This window comes from Grampus griseus (genome assembly GCF_964374135.1).
Source record: "Grampus griseus genome assembly, chromosome: 9".
NCBI lineage: Eukaryota > Metazoa > Chordata > Mammalia > Artiodactyla > Delphinidae > Grampus > Grampus griseus.
The window spans coordinates 17,052,085-17,074,956 of NC_139003.1; positions in this window are offsets into that span (position 1 = coordinate 17,052,085).

The following is a 22,872-nucleotide window of genomic DNA, read 5'->3' on the forward strand; positions in this document are numbered from 1 at the left end:
GACCTTCTAGACCTACGTGAGAAATGGTTTGGCTCTTTCTTGTAAGTTAATTTCTTTCCCTCCTACTACCACTTCTAGGCCCCAGTTTTGTTCTCTAAATAACAGATAGGTATTGTTACACAAAAGTCTAGTCATCTCCATTTTAGGAATTAATCTTGTTACTACTAATCCAGTTCCTTATGGAATAAAGAAGGGAAAAGGAGAGCTGGACAGTGTGATATACATAATGTTCTTCTGTTTTCTTCCTTCTCTTCAAATGGTGGTGTGCCCTGAGGGTTCAGTCCTACATCCATGCTTTCCCTCGTAATCTCCTTCAATTCCGTGGTTTTCTGTAGCATTGATATGGCAGTGACTCCAGTTTATATAGCCAGCTCTGACCTCCCAGAGCTCCAGATGCATATCTAACAAAGGGTCTGCTCTACCTCACCACTTGGGTGTTCAACAGGCATCTCAAATTTAATGTGACCAGAAGAGAGACATTCATCTTTACCCTCCAAACCTGTTCTGCCCCATCTTCCCTATCTTTACCACCATCCAACCTTTTATTCAAATCATAATTGCAGATAAAGTCCTTGACCCTTTCTCATGCCCTCCCCCATCTAATCCATCAAGTCCTATCAACAGTACATCTAGGGACTGCCCTGGTGACACAGTAGTTGGGAATCTGCCTGCCAATGCAGGGGACCCGGGTTCAACGTCTGGTCCTGGAAGATCCCACATGCCACGGAGCAGCTAAGCCCGTGCGCCACAACTACTGAGCTTTGCACTCCAGAGAAGATGAGTCACAACTACTGAGCCCGCGCGCCACAACTACTGAAGCCCACGCACCTTGAGCCCGTGCTCTGCAACAAGAGAAGCCACCGCAGTGAGAAGCCTGTGCACCACAACGGCGAGTAGCCCCCACTCACTGCAACTAGAGAAAGCCCGCGCACAGCAAAAAAGACCCAACGCAGCCAAAAAATAAATAAATTTATGTTTTTAAAAAACAACAGTACTTCTAAAGTAGATCCCTTATCTATTTCTCAACCTCAACAGCCATCCCTCTCCCCTGGTCAGTCTGTAATCACTTGGACTACCTGGGCTACTGCAATAGTCTCCTAAATGACCTACCTATTTCCCCCATTAATCGTTTGTTGATTGTTATCCCTGACAATCAATTCTCCACGCACCAGCCAAAGTGATCTACTGAGAGCATGAACACGAATCACACCATATTACTCCCCTACTTAAGACTTCCGGTGCTTCCCACTGCACTTAGAATACAATCCAATCTCCTGACTCTGGACATGAGATCTTACTGGCCCCTTAGCTTCCCTCTCCTGCCTTACCTACGACTCCTACTACTCCTCTCCTCCTGTGTTGCTAAGCTCCCACCATACTGTCTTCAAACACACCTGTATGGACAGGCCACTCAAGGTGGCTGTTCTTTTGCTCTCTATACATCCTCAGGTCATGCCTAAATACTTCTCTCTCAGAGAAGCTTTCTCTAGCTTCTCATTTTAAAGAAGTCCCTCATTCTCCCAGTCATTTTCTACAATAGCACTGCCGAACAGGACTTCCTGGGATGGAAATGTTGGAAATGTCCTAAAACCAGTGCTGATCAATATGGTAGCCAAGACCCAAGCCACATGTGGCTACCGAGCTAAGGAACTGAATTTTTCCTTTTATTTAACTTTAATTTATGTTAATATGAACAGTCCCATGTACAGCTCTATAACATCACCATATTTTCTTTTTCTCAGTGCACTAATAACTACCTGAAGTTATGTTCATTTCTTTCATAAGTTCCATGAGGGCAGGGATCCGGTCTACCTAGAGAAAGTGCTGGACCCAAAAATGGTACGGTATCGGTTCTCTATTTCTGCATAACAAATTACCACAATCTCAGCAGCTTAAAACAACACTCATTTATATCACAGCTTCTGTGAGTCAGGGACCCTGGGCATGGCTTACCCAGGATGCTCTGCTCCAGTGTCTCTCACAGCTCTGCAGTCAAGGTGTTGACCAGGGCTGGGGTCTCACCTGAAAACTTGACTGGGGAAGGATCTGCTTCCAAGCTCATATCGTTGTTGGCAGAGTTCAGTTCTTTAAGGGCTGTTAGAAGGAGAGTCTTCTCCTAGCTGGCTGTTGCCTGGAAGCTGCCTTCAGTCCCTGGCTATGTAGGCCTCCCCAACATGGCAGCTTATTCCATCTCAGCTCAATTTATCAAACATTCAAGCCAAGAAGGAAATGAAGAGATTGTGCGAGCAAGAGAGAAGTTGCAATCTTACATAAATTGATCGTGGAAGTGACATCTCATGACGTTTGCTGCATTCTGTTGGTTAGAAGCAAGTCACTAGGCCAGCCTACAAGCAACGAGAGAAGATTACTCAAGTACATGAATACCAAGAGGCAGAGATCATTAGGGGCCACTTGAGGGGGTCTGCCTGCCACAGGTGGTTATTAAATGTTCTCTGGATGAATGAGTGAATGAATGAAGACTCCATTCTGGCTGAGTGGTTTTGCCAGGTGTAGCACTTTTATTTCTCACTGTGCAGGGTAAAGTCTCTTGAAGTGATCAAAGAAAAGATAAGGGGATCCTTCCCTGAGGAAATATGAAAAATTAAAAGAGCAATGGAAAAGGAAACTTCTTACCAAATTAGGCCGGTCTCTACTTGATAACCGTTAAGAGCATGGGCCCTCACATCAGATTGCTCAGGTTCAAAGCCCAACTCTGCATTTTCCCAGTTGAGTCCATAAGTTCTCTGTGACTCAGTTTGCTCATAGGATGGTTGTCAGGATTCAATGAGATAATAGATGTGGTGAATTTTGAACAGTACCTGGCAGAGAATAAGCACTCAAGAAGTTATTATTGGGCTTCCCTGGTGGCGCAGTGGTTGGGAGTCCGCCTGCCGATGCAGGGGACACGGGTTCGTGCCCCGGTCCGGGAGGATCCCGCATGCCGCGGAGTGGCTGGGCCCGTGAGCCATGGCCCCTGGGCCTGCGTGTCCGGAGCCTGTGCTCTGCAGCGGGAGAGACCACGACGGTGAAAGGCCCGCATACAGCAAAAAAAAAAAAAAAAAAATCATGCTCATCATGGAGAAATCATTAATGACCACTTTAATGGACATTCTCCTTTAAAAATTATTTTGGCAGTCCAGCATTGGAATGCTCATCTTATGTTTTAGAAATTCCCCTTTTAATGAATCTTGGAAGGAGGCAGGCTTATCCACAACCATAGAAGAAGAAGATGCTGTATCCTTGCTATTCTGGCATCTCTCTGAGACCTAGCCTCCATCAGTCAGATGGTGCCAGCTGAGAGCCCACGCCAGCCACGTGGGGGCTATGAGACTTGAATTCTGTGGCGGTGACAGCCGAAGGAAGACCAGGTTCCTCAGGGCGGTTGGCTGTATGCAGCATCTGGAACTTTACAATAGTGTGGAAAAGTGCTGAGATACGATTCATGTGCAGGTTGGTAAAATTGAAGTTTAAATCTTCATTATCTAATTCAGCTTGACTCATCTTTTTTTTTTTTTAAATAAATCTAGTTATTTATTTATTTATTTATTTTTGGCTGTGTTGGGTCTTTGTTGCTGCTCGCGGGCTTTCTCTAGTTGCGGTGAGCGAGGGCTACTCTTCATTGCGGTGCGCGGGTTTCTCATGGCGGTGGCTTCTCTTGTTGCGGAGCATGGGCTCTAGGCGCACAGGCTTGAGTAGTTGTAGCACACAGGCTCAGTAGCTGTGGCTCGCAGGCTGTAGAGCGCAGGCTCAGTATCTGCGGCGCACGAGCTTAGTTGCTCCGTGGCATGTGGGATCCTCCCAGACCATGGCTCGAACCTGTGTCCCCTGCATTGACAGGCGGATTCTTAACCACTGCGCCACCAGGGAAGTCCCAGCTTGGCTCATCTTAAATAATGGTTCAACCAGGGCGACTTTGCCCCTTGGGGGGCATTTAGTAATGTCTGGAGATACTCTGTTTGTCACAGCTGGGGACAGGGAGGGGCAATGCTACTGACATCTAGTGGGTAGGGACCAGGGATGTTGCTTAACACCCTACAATGAACAAGACAGCTCCCTGCGACAGACAAAAAATCATTCCACCCAAGATGTCAATAACGCCCAGGTTGAGAAATCCTAATGTGAACACAGTGACTTTCATAGGCATTTCCAGTTTTCCTTCTTCACTCCCTAGTCCTTTCTCTTCCTGGCTAGAGATCTCTTCTGGTTCTCAGGTCTTTGAAGAAGCAAGATTCTTTCTGAGTGGTCACCCCAGAGCTCATCCTCACGCTTGAACTGTAGTAAATGATGTTACCGCCTGCTCTTCCATTCTGAAAATTCTTTGAACAAATTTACCCCAGTAAATACTCCTTGGGTTTGAGCCTTTTCTGAAACACTCAATTATGTGTATTTGAACCTGAGATTTAACACACTTAACTCCTGTTCTCACCAAAGGTGCACATCTGCCCCCCTGTTTCTCTGAACAGTATAGTCCTCTATGGGCATCCTGCTTCTCCACCTAAAGCTCACGTGGCCTTGGAAAGTCATACAAGCTCTCCCTACTTCATTTCCACACCTGCAAGATAATATAATAAAAGTAACTTCACAAGGGAGTTTGATGCTCAGATAAAATAAAGTAAAAGCATTTAATAATCTATGAAACAGTAGAATGTTTTTGCCATTATTATTCTTTTCCTCGCCAACTCTTTTCCATACCTTACTCCCCTGTGGTTAATCTGTGTAGGCCTCCTTGCTTAGGATGTCACACAGCATGCCAGTTAAACATTTGCTTTTAGCGACAAAATCAGCATATCTGTAACATGCTTTTTTGTTACCCTTGTTCCTACCTATATCGGCAGTGAATCTACGTAGTTATGTTTTGAAGAGCAGAGAATGGATGACACTGCAATTGGACCCTCCCCAAACCTAGTAGGAAAAAAAATTATAGATGGTTCAGGATTTTTACTCTAAGATACCTGGGGATAGAAAATAAAATGAATCACCACAAAATGCTATATTTTCTCTTAGGAACAATCATGATTTGTGGTTTGGGGGGAAAATGGCATCAAATAAATCTAAGAAAGAGCAAACAATAAACAAAATTCTATAACCTTTGAAACAGAAATTTACTCCAACCAATAGAAAATAAACATAACTGTGTCATTCAGATTGATATGTAATATTTGTGTTAGTCTTAACGTTTATAAAACTTTTTTATTGATGACTTGGATAGTTTATGTTATGAAAACACAGCTCATGAAAGTTTGAATTACTATCTTCCTTTTCCCTTAGTAAGTTTCTCTAAACTTAGCAGAAATAATCCATTTACCTTGGAGGGCCTTGAGTCACTCAGTATCTAAGCATTTGAAGCTTTCCCAAAGAACCTGAGTTCCCCATTGCCTCTGTCCTCCACTATTAGATGGGAAAACCAGACACATAAGGAAAGCTATAAAGAAATGAGTGGCATAAAGGACAATCCCAGTCCTTTGGCTGTAAACATTGGAAGGTATTAATGAGTCGACTGTTGATGACAGAGCCTTTTGAGCAGCAGGTCATGGAGACCCATCCTCTCCCCTCATCACGTTGTTCCCCGAGTTACTGCCCAGAGACAGCAGCATGAAACACTACTCCAGAGACTGCACAATGAGTGAGTCTATTCACAACAAAGTGAATCCTGGGGGTCAACCATCCAGTTACACACATTAGTATCTATTTGTCTCTACTAGTAAACCAACTTTCAATTTTATAAAATTTGATTCCTTCTCCCCTATATGTATTCTTTAGTAAGTATATACGAAGAAGACATTTCAGCATTATTCAGTCAGGAATGCTATAAATGCAGATATTTTGATGTGTGTGTCTTGAATGGAAAATTCACTTCCCTGCAGCTACAAGCCTGTTTCTGGAAATTATTCTTGATGCATATGATCAGACTTTATGCTGTGTCTCTATCCTGTTACCACAGTCAGCACTGGCCATCTACTGATGCGCTCCTGAGGGCAGATTGTTGTTTAATAGTCCAGTGAGATTTCAGTTCTTCCTTTAAGAGGTTGTTAGTTGTGTCATGAACTCAACTCAATGTGGCAGACTTTGCAAGCTAAATCTGTGTTTCTTAATCCATGCTGTGTCGTCTAGTTCCCTAAGGGTCCATTTCAGCAATTGCTGTCACTTGTGGCAGCATGACATTTGCCTTTTCTATCTTAGGTTCAGGATTGCAAAATTAACACCTCAGAGACGATTTATCTCAACCCAGGGATGTGCCTGAAAATTCAAGTACTGCCGAAGCTGAGTCGTAGTGCCTGGCGCTAGGATCCACATAGGTATGGACTGATAAAAGGAAAAACAGCATCCTTTCCAACTGATTGTATTTTGTTTATAACAATATATTTGCTTCTATAAACCAAGGCAGTAACAATAAATTATCCTTTAATAATTAAATATAAAGTGAAACATAATTCAGAACAAAGAAAAATTTTAAATATCTCAGTAAATTCTCACAAATAAACATCTGCAGTAAGTCAGGATCTTCCCTTGTCTCTAAACTAAACATCTCTGTTTGGTCAAGTTAACTCACCATCTTCCTAAAATGGTTGAGGCTGTTCAAGTTCAGATGACTCTCATTCTAAACATGAATCTAGATCCTTTGAAGTGGAGGCACCTAGACAGCTCTAGCACCATACTGATAACTCGAGTTGTGTGCCCAGCCCAAATGTTATGACCTCCCAGATTCATGGCCATCCCCGTTCGCCCACACATAAGCACACACAGCATGGTCAGTATGCTGCCCCCCGGCCCAGCTTTGGTCTTGGACTATCAGCCATCAGCACCTGCTGCCTGGAACTCAGTGCTGATACCATGTGTTAATCTTAGAGCACATAATCAGGGCATGGTGAAGAACGGGGCTCCCTGAAACCTCATCTTGAAACTGTTTAACTCTAAGGATATTAACTCTTCATGACGTGGAATCTACCTGAGGCATATAACCTAAATAAGAACTTGAGGGAAGCAAGAGAAATAGGAAACTGAATTTTATACTCATTAGACTTTCTAGGTGATGTTAGTGGCATTTTAGCACTGCACTGTCCTTACCACAGTGGAAAAGTTTGTCAGTAATATTCTGCAGGTCAGACTTTCTTTTCCTCCAAGAAAATCCCTGCAACACATTCAGTAAGTCCACATTACTGTTAGGACTTGCCCTGACTATTCACTTACACATACCTACTCTCTGAGCACACCCAATCCCTGATTCTGCCAAGCCTATACCTGTCTTGGCCTTTGCAATTGCTGGTCCTTCTGCCTAGAATGCTCTCCCTACAGAAGTGGTTCACTCCTTCTCATCCAAGTCTCAGCTCAAATATTCTGCTCTCAAAGAAACTACCTTTCACCACCTTATCTAACTAACGTCGCCCCCCTCCAACAGCATTCACTATTATAACACCTTTCTCTAGTTTCTTCATAGCACTAAATACTACCTAAATTATCTTACTAATTCACTTGTTTATTATCCTCCACTAGACTAGTTATCTCCCTGAGAACAGGTATCTTATCTGTTTTAGTAACCACTTTCTTCTCAATTCTCCAAACAGTGTCAGGCATATTTATTGAATTAATTATTTGTTGTGAATTCATATTATGTTTGAATATCTGATAAAGCTATGTCCACCTCATTACTCTTTCTTGTCACCTCACTTTATACACTTTTGTTTTATCACAATGACTGCAACTCATTTAATTGAATTGGACATAAGTTCTGCTCTACCTAGATATATGACTTAATAAAAGTAATTTTATTTTTCTGATTCTTAAATTAATATTTGCTGATAGAAAACTTAGAAAATACAGGAAAGTATAGGGAAGAAAGCAAGAAATCAACCAAACTCCCATAACTCAGAGAATGGTATAATTAACACACACACAATTAAGGGTTCTGTATCCAATTCCATTGTATATGGGGAGGAGGTAGGGGGAGGGTGAGAGAGGGGTTCTCCACACCAACAAGAAATGTTCAGATACCAGCTGGGCGTCCTACAGTTCAACCTAATTATGACACTATCTACCAGGAGATAGCATCAGATTCCAGAGGTTAAGGGTTCAGTCCTACAAGACTGCCCCGCTCCCCTCAGTTTCAGAAGCCAGTTGAAAGCCCAGGTTGTTATCCGTGCTTCTGACTGACTGGCTATAAATCAGGGATGCCTTGACCCTCTCCTTAGGTTTGGTTGCTTTGCTAGAGCAGCTCACAGAGCTCAGAGAAACATTTTACTTACCTGATGACTAGGTTATTATAAAAAGATATAACTCAGGAACAGCCAGATGGAAGATATGCATATGGCAAGGTGTAGGGAAAGGGCATGGAGCTTCCAAGCCCTCTCCAGGTAGCTTACTCTCCCAGCACCTCCACACATTTACCAGCCCAGAAGCTCTCTGAACCTAATCCTTTTGGTTCTTATGGAGGCTTCATTATAGAGTCACGATTGATTAAATCATTGGCCATTGGCAATTGATTCAACCTCCAGCTCCCACTTTCCTCCTCTGAGGTCAGGGAGTGGGGATGAAAGTTCCAACCCTCTAATCACATGGTTGGTTCTCCTGGCAACCAGCCCCCATCCTTAGGTGGGGTCCCAAAGTCATCTCATTAACATAATATAATTCACCTTTATAGCTCTCACCGCTCAGGGAATTCCAAAGGTTTCAGGAGCTCTGTGTCAGAGACAAAGACCAAATATATATATATATTTTTTTTTTTTTTTTTTTTTTTTGCCGTACGCGGGCCTCTCACTGCTGTGGCCTCTCCCGTTGCGGAGCACAGGCTCCAGACGCGCAGGCTCAGCGGCCATGGCTCACTGGCCCAGCCGCTCCGCGGCATGTGGGTGGGATCTTCCCACGCTGGGGCACGAACCCGTGTCCCCCGCATCGGCAGGCGGACTCTCAACCACTGCGCCACCAGGGAAGCCCCTATATTTCTAATTATAAATCACAGTATCACAATAATCTTATAAATCCATTTTTATATGCTTTACTATCTCGAATTTAAAGTGCATACCATAGTTCACCAGTTCTGCTGAACTCTGTCAGTGCTTGCCTATGGGAAAGTAAGTGGAATGACGTAAGAGGGAGATCAGAGACTGCAAGAAAGGGTATTTTCACTTTTTTACTCTATGTACAGGGATGTTTTCTTAAAATTTAAAAAATAAGCATGCGTTCATGTGGTACTTTTTAAATGGAAATTAAAGAACGTGGCCTTAGGTAAAATTGTCATGGCCCTACTTAAGATTACTCTTACTGTGTGTATTTTGAAGCAACCTCAAAATTCGTTTTGAAAACTCTTTAGGCCCTGTTTGCTGGCATTATCTTGGTTCATCATCATGCAAAAGTGAGGTGACTCTTCAGGCACGAATCTTGGTTAATTAAAATTAAGGTCCCTAATTATGCTAAGAGAATTCACCCATGTATTAATTCAAGAAATATTTATTGAGCACCTACTATGAGCCAGTGTAGTGATAAATATCTGGTATATAACTTACAGCAAGATAGACAAGATTCTTGTTCTCATTAGGCCTACTTTAGAATGCAAATGGCAGACAATAAATAGGTATTATTCAGGATAGGCTAGATTATTCTGCAGTAATATACAACCACCAAAATTGTAGTGACTTAAAACAAAAGACTTATTTCTCATTGATATTACATGTCTATCACAGGTTGGCAGGGGAATCTGCTTCTCATAGTTACTCAGGAACTCAGGCTGAGGGTTGCCACCCTATTGAAAAAGTATATTGGAGGAACTCACAATGCCAATTAAATGTTTGAATGTTCTTGGGAATTCCCTGGCTGTCCAGTGGTTAGGACTCAGCACACTTTCCCTGCTGTTGCCTGGGTTCAGTCCCTGGTCAAAGAACTAAGATCCCGCAAGCCACACTGCACTGCATGGTGGAAAAAAAAAAAAAAGTTCTGGCCCAGAAGTGGTATATCACTTACGTTCATGACTTGTTTGCCAGAACTAGTCACATAGCCCTACCCAATCACTAGGGGGCCAGAAAGTGCTCCAAAAGAGGCAGCATGAGCAGGCAAGACTAGTGACCACCAGAGTCCACCCTGATCATCAGATATTAGGGTTACTTTTCTTCCCACATGCAAAATATATTTATGCTCTCTTCTAGAGCAATAACACAAAAAGTTTTATCCTATCACAGTATCAAGCTCAAAGTCCAGGATCTCACAGTCTAGTTGTATCGTCTCTTGATCTGGAGACATATGAGGTAAAAAAAAATCTGTGCCGCACCCCATACCTAATAGATAATGGCAGAGTAGGAACAGGATAACTGACATAAATGTTCCCATTTGAAATGGTGAAGAATGGGCTAGAGATAGCAATCACTGGTCTATGGCAATTGTGGAATCCTACCAGGCAGAAATTGCAAGGATCCTCTCCACTAGTGTGGGGAATGTTTCTTGATTAGGCCCCAGTCCTGATCCACGGTAGGCTCCCCTCCCCCATTGCATTGTTTTTCTGTGATCCTTAGGCTGACCTTCCACCTTCTAGGGAAGTTCTTTTTAATCATCCCCCCATGTTCTTATATTAAGTGAGCAGAAAGAATAAGTCCTCCTTAGATTTTGAGCAGCTTTCTCAGACTACTTCCTGACCACAGAAAGCTGAGGCCTAAGGGTCATTTTAAGTCTCATTCACAGTTGCCTTTAGCACTTACTGGTAGATATTTTGGCACTACCCAAAAAATTTAATCATCTTCTATATTTGATTCAAGTCAGTCCCATGTGCCATAGTCACAGCCACTGTATTTTCTGAGATACAAATTTTTTCTTTTATTTCTCTCTGTGGGTAACTTGAGCCCATCAGGCTTTGTTAATGGGAAGACCTGGACCATTTTATCCAACTTACTGAGAACCGGCCCTGAACCAAGATGGCGGAGAAGAAGGATGTGCTCTCACTCCCTCTTGTGAGAACACCAGAATCACAACTAGCTGCTGGACAATCATTGACAGGAAGACACTGGAACTCACCAAAAAAGATACCCCACATCCAAAGACAAAGGAGAAGCCACAATGAGACGGTAGGAGGGGTGCAATCACAGTAAAATAAAATCCCATAACTGCTTGGTGGGTGACTCACAGAGTGGAGAACACTTATACCACAGAAGTCCACCCACTGGAGTGAAAGTTCTGAACCCCACGTCAGGCTTCCCAACCTGGGGGTCTGGCAAAGGGAGGAGGAATTCCTAGAGAATCAGACTTTGAAGCCTAGTGGTATTTGATTGCAGGACTTCAACAGGACTGGGTGAAATAGAGACTCCACTCTTGGAAGGCACACACAAACTAGTGTGCGCACTGGGACCCAGGGGAAGAAGCAGTGACCCCAGGGGAGACTGAACCAGACCAACTGCTAGTGTTGGAGGGTCTCCTGCAAAGGCAGAGGGTGGCTGTGTCTCACCGTGGGGACAAGGACACTGGCAGCAGAAGTTCTGGGAAGTACTCCTTGGTGTGAGCCCTCCCAGAGTCTGTCATTAGCCCCACCAAAGAGCCCAGGTAGGCTCCAGTGTTGGGTTGCCTCAGGCCAACAGGGAGGGAACCCAGCCCCACACATCAGCAGTCAAGAGGATTAAAGTTTTACTGAGCTCTGCCCACCAGAGCAACAGTCAGCTCTACACACCACCAGTCCCTCCCATCAGGAAACTTGCACAAGCCTCTTAGATAGCCTCATCCACCAGAGGGCAGACAGCAGAATAAAGAACGACAATCCTGCAGCCTGTGGAACAAAAACCACATTCACAGAAAGATAGACAAGATGAAAAGGCAGAAAGCTATGTACCAGATGAAGGAACAAGAAAAAACCCCCGAAAAACAACTAAATGAAGTGGAGATAGTCAACCTTCCAGAAAAAATGCAGAATAATGACAGTGAAGATGATCCAGGACCTCAGAAAAAGAATGGAGGTAAAGATCGAGAAGATGCAAGAAATGTTTAACAAAGACCTAGAAGAATTAGAGAAAAAACAAACAGAGATGAACAATACAATAATTGAAATGAAAACTTCACTAGAAGGAATCAATAGCAGAATAACTGAGGCAGAAGAACGGATAAGTGACCTGGAAGACAGAATGGTGGAATTCACTGCTGTGGAACAGAATAAAGAAAAAAGAATGAAAAGAAATGAAGACAGCCTAAGAGACCTCTGGGACAACATTAAACACAACAACATTCGCATTATAGGGGTCCCAGAAGGAGAAGACACAGAGAAAGGACCCGAGAAAATATTTGAAGAAATTATAGTTGAAAACTTTCCTAACATGGGAAAGGAAATAGCCACCCAAGTCCAGGAAGCGCAGTGAGTCCCATACAGGATAAATCCAAGGAGAAACACACCAAGACACATAGAAATCAAATTAGCAAAAATTAAAGACAAAGAAAAATTATTGAAAGCAGCAAGGAAAAAAGACAAATAACATTCAAGGGAACTCCCATGAGGTTAACAGCTGATTTCTCAGCAGAAGCTCTACAAGCCAGAAGGGAGTGGCATGATATACTTAAAGTGATGAAAGGGAAGAACCTACAACCAAGATTACTCTACCCGGCAAGGATCTCATTCAGATCCGATGGAGAAATCAAAAGCTTTACAGACAAGCAAAAGCTAAGAGAATTCAGCAACACCAAACCAGCTCTACAACAAAGACTAAAGGAACTTCTCTGAGTGGGAAACACAAGAGAAGAGAAGGACCTACAAAAACAAATGCAAAACAATAAAGAAAATGGTCATAGGAACATACATATTGATAATTACCTTAAACATGAATGGATTAAATGCTCCAACCAAAAGGCACAGGCTTGCTGAATGAATACAAAAACAAGATCCGTACACATGCTGTCTACAAGAGACCCACTTCAGACCTAGGCACACATACAGACTGAAAGTGAGGGGATGGAAAAAGATACTCCATGCAAATGGAAATCAAAAGAAAGCTGGAGTAGCAATACTCATATCACATAAAATAGACTTAAAAATAAAGAATGTTACAAGAGACAAGGAAGGACACTACATAATGATCAAGGGATCAATCCAAGAAGAAGATATAACAATTATAAATAGATATGCACCCAACATAGGAGCATCTCAATACATAAGGCAACGGCTAACAGCTATACAAGAGGAAATCGACAGGAACACAATAATAGTGGGGGACTTTAACACCTCACTTACACCAATGGACAGATCATCCAAAATGAAAATAAATAAGGAAACAGAAGTTTTAAATGACACAATAGACCAGATAGATTTAATTGATATTTATAGCACATTCCATCCGAAAACAGCAGATTGCACTTTCTTCTCAAGTGCACACAGAACATTCTCCAGGACAGATCACATCTTGGGTCACAAATCAAGCCTCAGTAAATTTAAGAAAATTGAAATCATATCAAGCATCTTTTCTGACCACAATGCTATGAGATTAGAAATGAATTACAGGGAAAAAATGTAAAAAACACAAACACATAGAGGCTAAACAATATGCTACTAAATAACCAAGAGATCACTGAAGAAATCATAGAGGAAATAAAAAAATACCTAGAGACAAATGACAATGAAAACACGACAATCCAAAACCTATGGGAGGCAGCAAAAGCAGAGGGAAGTTTATAGCTATACAAGCCTACCTCAAGAAACAAGAAAAATCTCAAATAAACAATCTAACCTTACACCAAAAGGAACTAGAGAAAGAAGAACAAACAAAACCCAAAGTTATCAGAAGGAAAGAAATCATAAAGATCAGAGCAGAGATAAATGAAATAGAAACAAAGAAAACAATAGCAAATATCAGTAAAACTAAAAGCTGGTTCTTTGAGAAGATAAACAAAATTGATAAACCATTAGCCATACTCATCAAGAAAAAGAGGAAGAGGACTCAAATCAATAAAATTAGAAATGAAAAAGAAGAAGTTACAACAGACAACACAGAAATACAAAGCATCCTAAGAGACTGCTACATGCAACTCTATGCCAATAAAATGGACAACCTGGAAGAAATGGACAAATTCTAAGAAAGGTATAACATTCCAAGACTGAACCAGAAAGAAACAGAAAATATGAACAGACCAATCACAAGTAATGAAATTGAAACTTTGATTAAAAATCTTCCAACAAACAAAAGTCCAGGACCAGATAGCTTCACAGGTGAATTCTATCAAACATTTAGAGAAGAGCTAATACCCATCCTTCTCAAACTCTTCCAAAAAATTGCAGAGGAAGAAACACTCCCAAACTCATTCTATGAGGCCACCATCACCCTGATACCAGAACAAGACAAAGATACTACAAAAAAAGAAAATTACAGAACAATATCACTGATGAATATAGATGCAAAAATCCTCAACAAAATACTAGGAAACAGAATCCAACAACACATTGAAAGGATCATACATCATGATCAAGTGGGGCTTATCTCAGGAATGCAAGGATTCTTCAATTTTCACAAATCAATCAATGTGATACACCATGTTAACAAACTGAAGAAGAAAAACCATATGATCATCTCAATAGATGCAGAAAAAGCTTTTGACAAAATTCAACACACATTTATGATAAAATCTCTCCAGAACGTGGGCATAGAGGGAACCTATTTCAACGTAATAAAGGCCAGATATGACAAACCCACAGCAAACATCATTCTCAATGGTGAAAAACTGAAAGCATTTCCTCTAACATCAGGAAAAAGACAAGGATGTCCACTGTCACCACTATTATTCAACACAATTTTGGAAGTCCTAGCCACATCAATCAGAGAAGAAAAAGAAATAAAAGGAATTCAAATTGGAAAAGAAGAAGTAAAACTGTCACTGTTTGCAGATGACATGATACTATACATAGAGAATCCTAAAGATGCCAACAGAAAACTACTAGAGCTAATCAATGAATTTGGTAAAGTTGCAGTATACAAAATTAAGGCACAGAAATCTCTTGCATTCCTATACACTAATGCTGAAAAATCTGAAAGAGAAATTAAGGAAACACTCCCATTTACCATTGCAACAAAAAGAATAAAATACCTCGGAATAAAGCTACCTAGGGAGACGAAAGACCTGTATGCAGAAAACTATAAGACACTGATGAAAGAAATTAAAGATGATACCAACAGATGGAGAGATATACCATGTTCTTGGATTGGAAGAATCAATATTGTGAAAATGACTATACTACCCAAAGAAATCTACAGATTCAATGCAATCCCTATCAAATTACCAATGGCATTTTTTATGCAAATAGAACAAAAAATCTTAAAATTTGTATGGAGACACAAAAGACCCTAAAAAGCCAAAGCAGTCTTGAGGGAAAAAAATGGAGCTGGAGGAATCAGACTCCCTGACTTCAGACTATATTACAAAGCTACAGTAATCAAGACAATATGGTACTGGCACAAAATTGGAAACATAGATCAATGGAACAAGATAGAAAGCCCAGAGATAAACCCACGCACCTATGGTCAACTAATCTATGACAAAGGAGGCAAGGATATACAATGGAGAAAAGACAGTCTCTTCAATAAGTGATGCTGGGAAAACTGGACAGCTACATGTAAAATAATGAAATTAGAACACTCCCTAACACCATTCACAAAAATAAACTCAAAATGTATTAGAGATCTAAATGTAAGACCAGACACTGTAAAACTCTTAGAGGAAAACATAGGAATAACACTCTCTGACATAAATCACAGCAAGATCTTTTTTGATCCACCTCCTAGAGTAATGGAAATAAAAACAAAAATAAACAAATTGGACCTAATGAAACTTCAAAGCTTTTGCACAACAAAGGAAACCATAAACAAGACAAAAAGATAACCCTCAGAATGGGAGAAAATATTTGCAAACAAATCAACAGACAAAAGATTAATCTCCAAAATATATAAACAGCTCATGCAGGCCAATATTAAACAAACAACCCAATCCAAAAATGCGCAGAAGACCTAAATAGACATTTCTCCAAAGAAGACAGACAGATGGCCAAGAAGCACATTAAAAGCTGCTCAACATCACTAATTATTAGAGAAATGCAAATCAAAACTACAATGAGGTATCACCTTACACCAGTTAGAATGGGCATCATCAGAAAATCTATAAACAACAAATGCTGGAGAGGGTGTGGATAAAAGGGAACCGTTTTGCACTGTTGGTGGGAATGTAAATTGATACAGCCACTATGGAGAACAGTATGGAGGTTCCTTAAAAATCTAAAAATAGAACTACCATATGATCCAGCAATCCCACTTCTGGGCATATACCCAGAGAAAACCATAATTCAAAAAGACACATTCACCACAGTGTTCACTGCAGCACTATTTACAATAGCCATGTCATGGAAACAACATAAATGCCCATCAACAGACGAATGGATAAAAAAGAACTGGTACATATATACAATGGAGTATTACTCAGCCATAAAAAGGAATGAAATTGGGTCATTTGTAGAGACATGGATGGACCTAGAGACTCATACAGAGTGAAGTAAGTCAGAAAGAGAAAAACAAATATCGTATATTAACACATATATGTGGAATCTAGAAAAATGGTACAGATAAATCAGTTTGGAAGGCAGAAATAGAGACACAGATGTAGAGAACAATTGCATGGACATCGAGGGGGGAAAGTGGTGTTGGGGGGGTGGGATGAATAGGGAGATTGGGATTGACATCTATACACGGATATGTATAAAACTGATGACTATTAAGAACCTGCTGTTTAAAAAGATAAATAAAATAAAATTAAAAAATTAAAAAAACCCAACTTACTGGGAACCACTTTAATCCACTCAGAGGTTTTAGTCATGAGTATGACAGTCATATCCTTGATTTGATCCTTGACACATGGATGAGTTCTAATCAGCCTTTGTTGCTCATCTCAGTTAAAGATGAGAATCATTTGTATCTTCCAACAGTGCAAGTCTCCAAATCTCTGGACTCTCTGTAATCTCCTCCATTTCTAGTTGCAAGCTCAACAACTATTTTCTGATTCATCTTTTCCTATAATAGCTTATGTAAACAATAATTACCAACATCCAAATGTACCTAACAAACATATACAGAACTTTCCATTCAATAGCAGCAGAATATGCATTCTTCTCAAGTATGCATGGAACATTTTTTAGGATAGATCATATGTTAGGCAATAAAACAATCCTCAACAAATTCATGAAGATATAAATTATATCAAGTATCTTTTCCAACCACAGTGGCATGAAACTAGTAACAAGAGGAAAGCTGGAAAATTCACAAATATGTGGAAATTAAACAAAACATTTCTGAACAACCAGTGGGTCAAAGAAGAAATGAAAAGGGAAATTTAAAAATATCTTGAGACAAATGAAAGTGGAACACAACATACCACAACTTATGGGATATATCAAAAGCAGTTATAGTGGGAATGTTTACAGATATAAAACATACATCATGAAAAAAGGAAGATCTCAAACAAACTAGCATTATACCTCAAGGAACTAGAAAAGAACAAAATAAGCCCGAAGTTAGCAGAAGGAAAGAAATAATAAAGATTAGAGCAGAAATAAACTTAGAGAATAGGAAAACAATAGAAAAGATTAACAAAATAAGAGTTGGATATTTGAAAAGATAAACAATATTGACAAACCTTAGCTAGACTCAACAAGAAAAAAAAGAGAGGACTCAAATAAAATAGAAATGAATGAGGAGACATTACAGTAGATGCCATGGAAATATAAAGGATCATAAGAGACTGCTATGAGCAATTATATGCCTAGGTTGTTCTAGACAATCTAAAAGAAATAGATATGTTCCTAGAAACATATAACCTACCAAGACCAAATCATGAAGAAATAAAAAACCTAAGCAGACCAATAACAAGTAAGGAAGTAAGGAAATTGACTCACTAATCAAAAATCTCCCAACAAAGAAAAGTCTAGGACCAGATGGTTTCAATGGCAAATTCCACCAAACACTTAAAGAAGAATTAACACCAATCCTTTCAAACTCTTACCAAAAATTGAAAAAGAGGGAACACAATGGGGGAAAGTGGTGGTGGGGGGTGGTGTGATGAATTGGGAGATTGGGATTGACATATATACACTAATATGTATAAAATGGATAACTAATAAGAACCTGCTGTATAAAAAACTAAAATAAAATTCAAAAAAAAGAAAGTTCACCAAATCATCAGACTAGAAATGCATAAATGCCAGCTGGTAAAATGGCCATGCTGTAGCCAAGAAAAATGGGAAAGAACATTTTTTTTTCCCACAGATCCCCATCATTCAACAGCACCACCCTGTCACAGATCTCATAAACCTCCCAACACTCACTCTCACCCAATACTGACTCCAGAGACCCTCCCCCCATCACACACCATACACACCCTCCCATCACTCCAAATTTCCCCATCATTCACCCTACGGATTCCCCCATCACTGACTCTAGAGACCTCCCATCACAGACCCCACAAATGTGCCATCACATACACACACACCCCCCCCCAAAAAAAAAAAAAAAAAAAGAAGAGGGAACACTCCCAAACTCATTTTACAAGGCCAGCATTACCCAGATACCAAAGCCAGATAAGGGAACTACAAGAAAAGAAAACTACAGGCCAATATCCCTGATGAATATAGATGCAAAAATTCTCAACAAAATATTAGCAAACTGGTTCAACAACACATTAAAAGGATCATACACTATGGTCAAGTGGCATTTATCCCTGGGATGCAAGGATGGTTCAACATACACAAATCAATAAATGTGAAAAATCACATTAATAAAATGAAAGATAAAAATCATATGATCATCTCAATAGACACAGATGAAGCATTTGAAAAAATTTAGCATTCTTTCATGATAAAATTCAAACAGGGTATCAGAGATGTCTGCATTCCCATGTTCATTGCAGCATTATTTACAATAGCCAAGACATAGAATCAACCTAAGTGTCCTCTGACAGATGAATGGATTAAGAAAATGTGATATACTATACAGTGGGCCATGAAAAAAAGAAGGAAATCCTGTCATTTGTGATAACATGGATGAACCTTGAGGGCATTATGCTAAGTGAAATAAGTCAGACAAAGACAAACACTGTATGATCTCATTTACATGTGGAATCTAAAAAAACCCAAACTCACAGAAACAGAGAGTAGATTGGTGGTTACTAGGGGCTGCAAGGTGGGGGAAATGGGTGAAGGTGGTCAAAGGGTACAAAATTCCATTTACAAGATGAATAAGTTCTGGGGAATCTAATGTACAGCATGATAACTATACTTAACACTACTGCCTTGTATACTTGAAAGATGCTAAAAGTAAATCTTAAAAGTTCTCACCAAAAGAAAAAAAAAGTTACTATGAGGTGATGGATGTGATAACTATCCTTGTGGAGGTAATAATTTTGCAATACATACACATATCAAATCACCATGTGGTATATCTTACACTTATACAATGTTATATGTCAATTATATCACAGTAAAACTGGAAAGAAAGTAAATAAAAACATGCCCGCCCTCCCCCTACCCTTCCCCTCCACCCCAGGCAACACACAAAAATAGCTCCCAACACATGCCACCAGCTTTCCATTTCCCAGCCTCTTCCACTAGAGCTACAAGTATACAGGGTACGTTACCTGTCTTCCATGCATCACCATGCTATCACAGGAGATTGTTTTGCCAAATGTTTCACTCCTGTGAAAATGACTCACTATCCACATGGCTTCCAATATCACTTCCTTTGTTGCGTACTACCTAGGCCCTAAACCAATGCCATGTATTTAAGGTTTTTGTTCGAGTAACAGCTCACTTCTGACAATAATTTCTGTGTCGGTCAAGACTGACTCAGTGTTGCTGCAGTAATAAACACCACAATCTCAATGGCTTGAAACAACAGAAGTTTCATTATTATTTTACTGGATATCCACTATGGGATGGAAGAGGAGTTCTGTTGATTGTAAGTTGCTCAGGAACCCAGGCTGACTGCAGCCACTGTTTTGAATATTGCTGGCTGCTGTGGGAGAGGGAATAAAGCACTCTGAAGCGTCTTGCATTGGCAAGCCTGCAAGTGACTCATGTTACTTCTGCTCATAACTAATAGGCCAGAATTAGTTACATGACATTATCCAACCACAGGGAAGCCAGCAAGAGCAATTCTCTCTTATGCCTAGGATGGCAGACAAAGGGAAATATCTGTTGGATAACTGCCAAAATAGGTAACAACAAGAAGAAACAATAGTGAAAATATTTATGATAAGTGAACTTAAAGAGGTTAAAAACAAAAAAAGTGGACTATATGGTAGACATGATTGAGGGACCTGTTTAAAGTGGATGGTGTGAGAGGCCTCTCTGAAGAGGTAACATTTGCACTGAGACCTCAGGAGTGAGCAAGAATTAAAAGAACATTCCAGACAAGAAGAAACAAGCATAACAGCCCTAGGGTGGAATAAGCTTGGTTTTTTCTGAAACTGACAGAAGATGAGATCTATGGGAAACAAAGAAGCAATGGGGTGGGAGAGACCATAAGGGTCAGATCACAGAGGGCCCTGAAGGCCATAGCAAATAATTTAGAATTTTATCCTAAAATGCAGTAGGAAGCCATTGAAAGGTCTAAAGATAAGAAATGCATGTTTGGGGCTTCCCTGGTGGCGCGGTGGTTGAGAGTCCACCTGCCGATGCAGGGGACACGGGTTCGTGCCCCGGTCTGGGAAGATCCCATATGCCGCGGAGCGGCTAGGCCCGTGAGCAATGGCCGCTGAGCCTGCGCGTCCAGAGCCTGTGCTACGCAACGGGAGAGGCCACGACAGTGAGAGGCCTGCATACCACAAAAAAAAAAAAAAAAAAAGGTAACTGGCTATGTGGTGAATTAATTGGAAAAGGGTGAGAGTGAAAATGGGGACCAGCTGGAGACGACTGTATCAGTGCAGAGATGACAGGGCTGGGAAGGGTCTTGGGGCGGGCAGCAAGCCGGGAAGATGGTGAGAAGTGAACAATTTAAGATATATTTTGAAGGACTTACTGATGGATGGAATAAGAGAAAGGTTGGGAGCAGCAGGTGTTATATATGACTCCCATTGTCAAGGATGAACAAAGCAGGGCACTAGTTAAAGTGGTAAGGACAGATTTTTATCAGTAAGAAATATTGCTATAGGGAAAAAGAGTCCAACGTGAACTGAACAAAACTTCGTTTGTATAGAGATGAATAGGTGTTTTGAAGGGAGAATGAGGGAGGGGTGGTGGAGTGGGGGCTCTGTAGAGTCAGGGAAGTAAAAAATTACAAAAGATTAGTCAGTGTAAATGCGATTAGGCCAGCTGTGTCTGCTAGCGGCAATCATTGAAGTTAGGGTTCTACCCTCCTACACAGACTGGGAGGTGTTGACTGGAACAAACAGGGGCCTTGGCAGCCTTGAATTTTCTCATGCAGCCACTTTAAGGGGGACTGGCATTATTTTAGGTTGTGGCCTTGAGCTGATAGGGCCTGTGTTCATGTTTATTCAAGTCTTTATAGACGAAGGTTCAGGCCTAGTCAAGAGGGCTCACAGAGGCCTGGATAGAGTTTGGTTTTAGTGACAAGGTGGTTGGTGGTGTCATTCAAAGAGAAGGCGTGGTCCAGGGGACAACTAGGTTTAGAATCTAGAAGAGACCAAATCCTATTTTGGACATGTTAAGTTTGAGACATTCAAATGGGTAAGAAGTTGAATATCAGAATGGATCACATAAGTCTGGGGTAGAGACATAAACCAAGAGCTGTCAGCAGGATGTAACTGAAAGATCACACAGGTGGGAATTAGAAAAGAGATAGGAACTCCAGGATTTACCTAGCAAATTCATCCTTGAGATTTGTTCCCAGAAATGTATCATCATTAGGTATGTGAAGTTGCATTTCTGTCAGAAAGTAAAATTAACAGAATAACAATCAAGGTAGCTATTAAATATTTGGAGATTTTTCTTTTGATTTGAATCCTATCTCTATTTGCTAGTTCTAAATCACAGGCGTATATATATATATATATATATATATATATATATATATATGCGCTTATTGAACACTACTGTCATATCCCCTAAACAAATATGGAAAACTGAACAGGGCAGGGTTAAATAACTTGCTTGAGGTGACACAAAATTAACAAAGGTTGGGTCCTGTATTCAAAACTAAGCATTCTGGTTCCAGTCTGTGTTCTGAACCCCTATTCTATATGGCAAGCCTAGTAAAGTAGTTTATCATTTATCTGTTTAGTGGGTCATAAATAATGGACTATACATATATATATAATAGTTCCAATAAGCATTTTTATTGGCTTTCTTTATGTTCATGTGTGCACGCCTGGGTCATTAGGGTTGAGGCACAATTCATTTGGTGGCTGCGCCCCAGGGTATTACAGCCAAACTCTAGGAAGAGTAGAACCGGTTTCACTAGAACGGTCCTGAAGCTTCAAAGCATTAAAAACAAACGAACAAAAAAATTTAAAAAACACAAATTGTACCGGTCAGTTAAGTTTGCTCTGCCCTATGGCATCAAACTGAATTCCTAGTCTCTGGATATCATTTGCTGGTCGGGGAGATGAGTCGAGTTTTTCCCTCCACAGAACATTACACGTAGTATTGGCACACTGAATTCACATTGTTGTCATAAGTATGGAAGCGTTCCTTGAGGGCAAGAATTGGTTTATGCCATCTTTTTTCCTACAGCCTCTGTGCCTAGCAGAGTCTGACATGCAGTAGGAGCCTAAAGGATGCTTGACAGTAGAGGAAGGAAGGGAAGGAGCAAGGAAACGAGGGAAGGAGAAAGAAAAGGAGAGGAGGAGGGAAAGAAAAGAGAAGGCAAGGAATTCAAATCAAAAATTCCTACTGCACACTAGGAAGGTGAGCAACATGCCCTCCAAGGCTGTGGG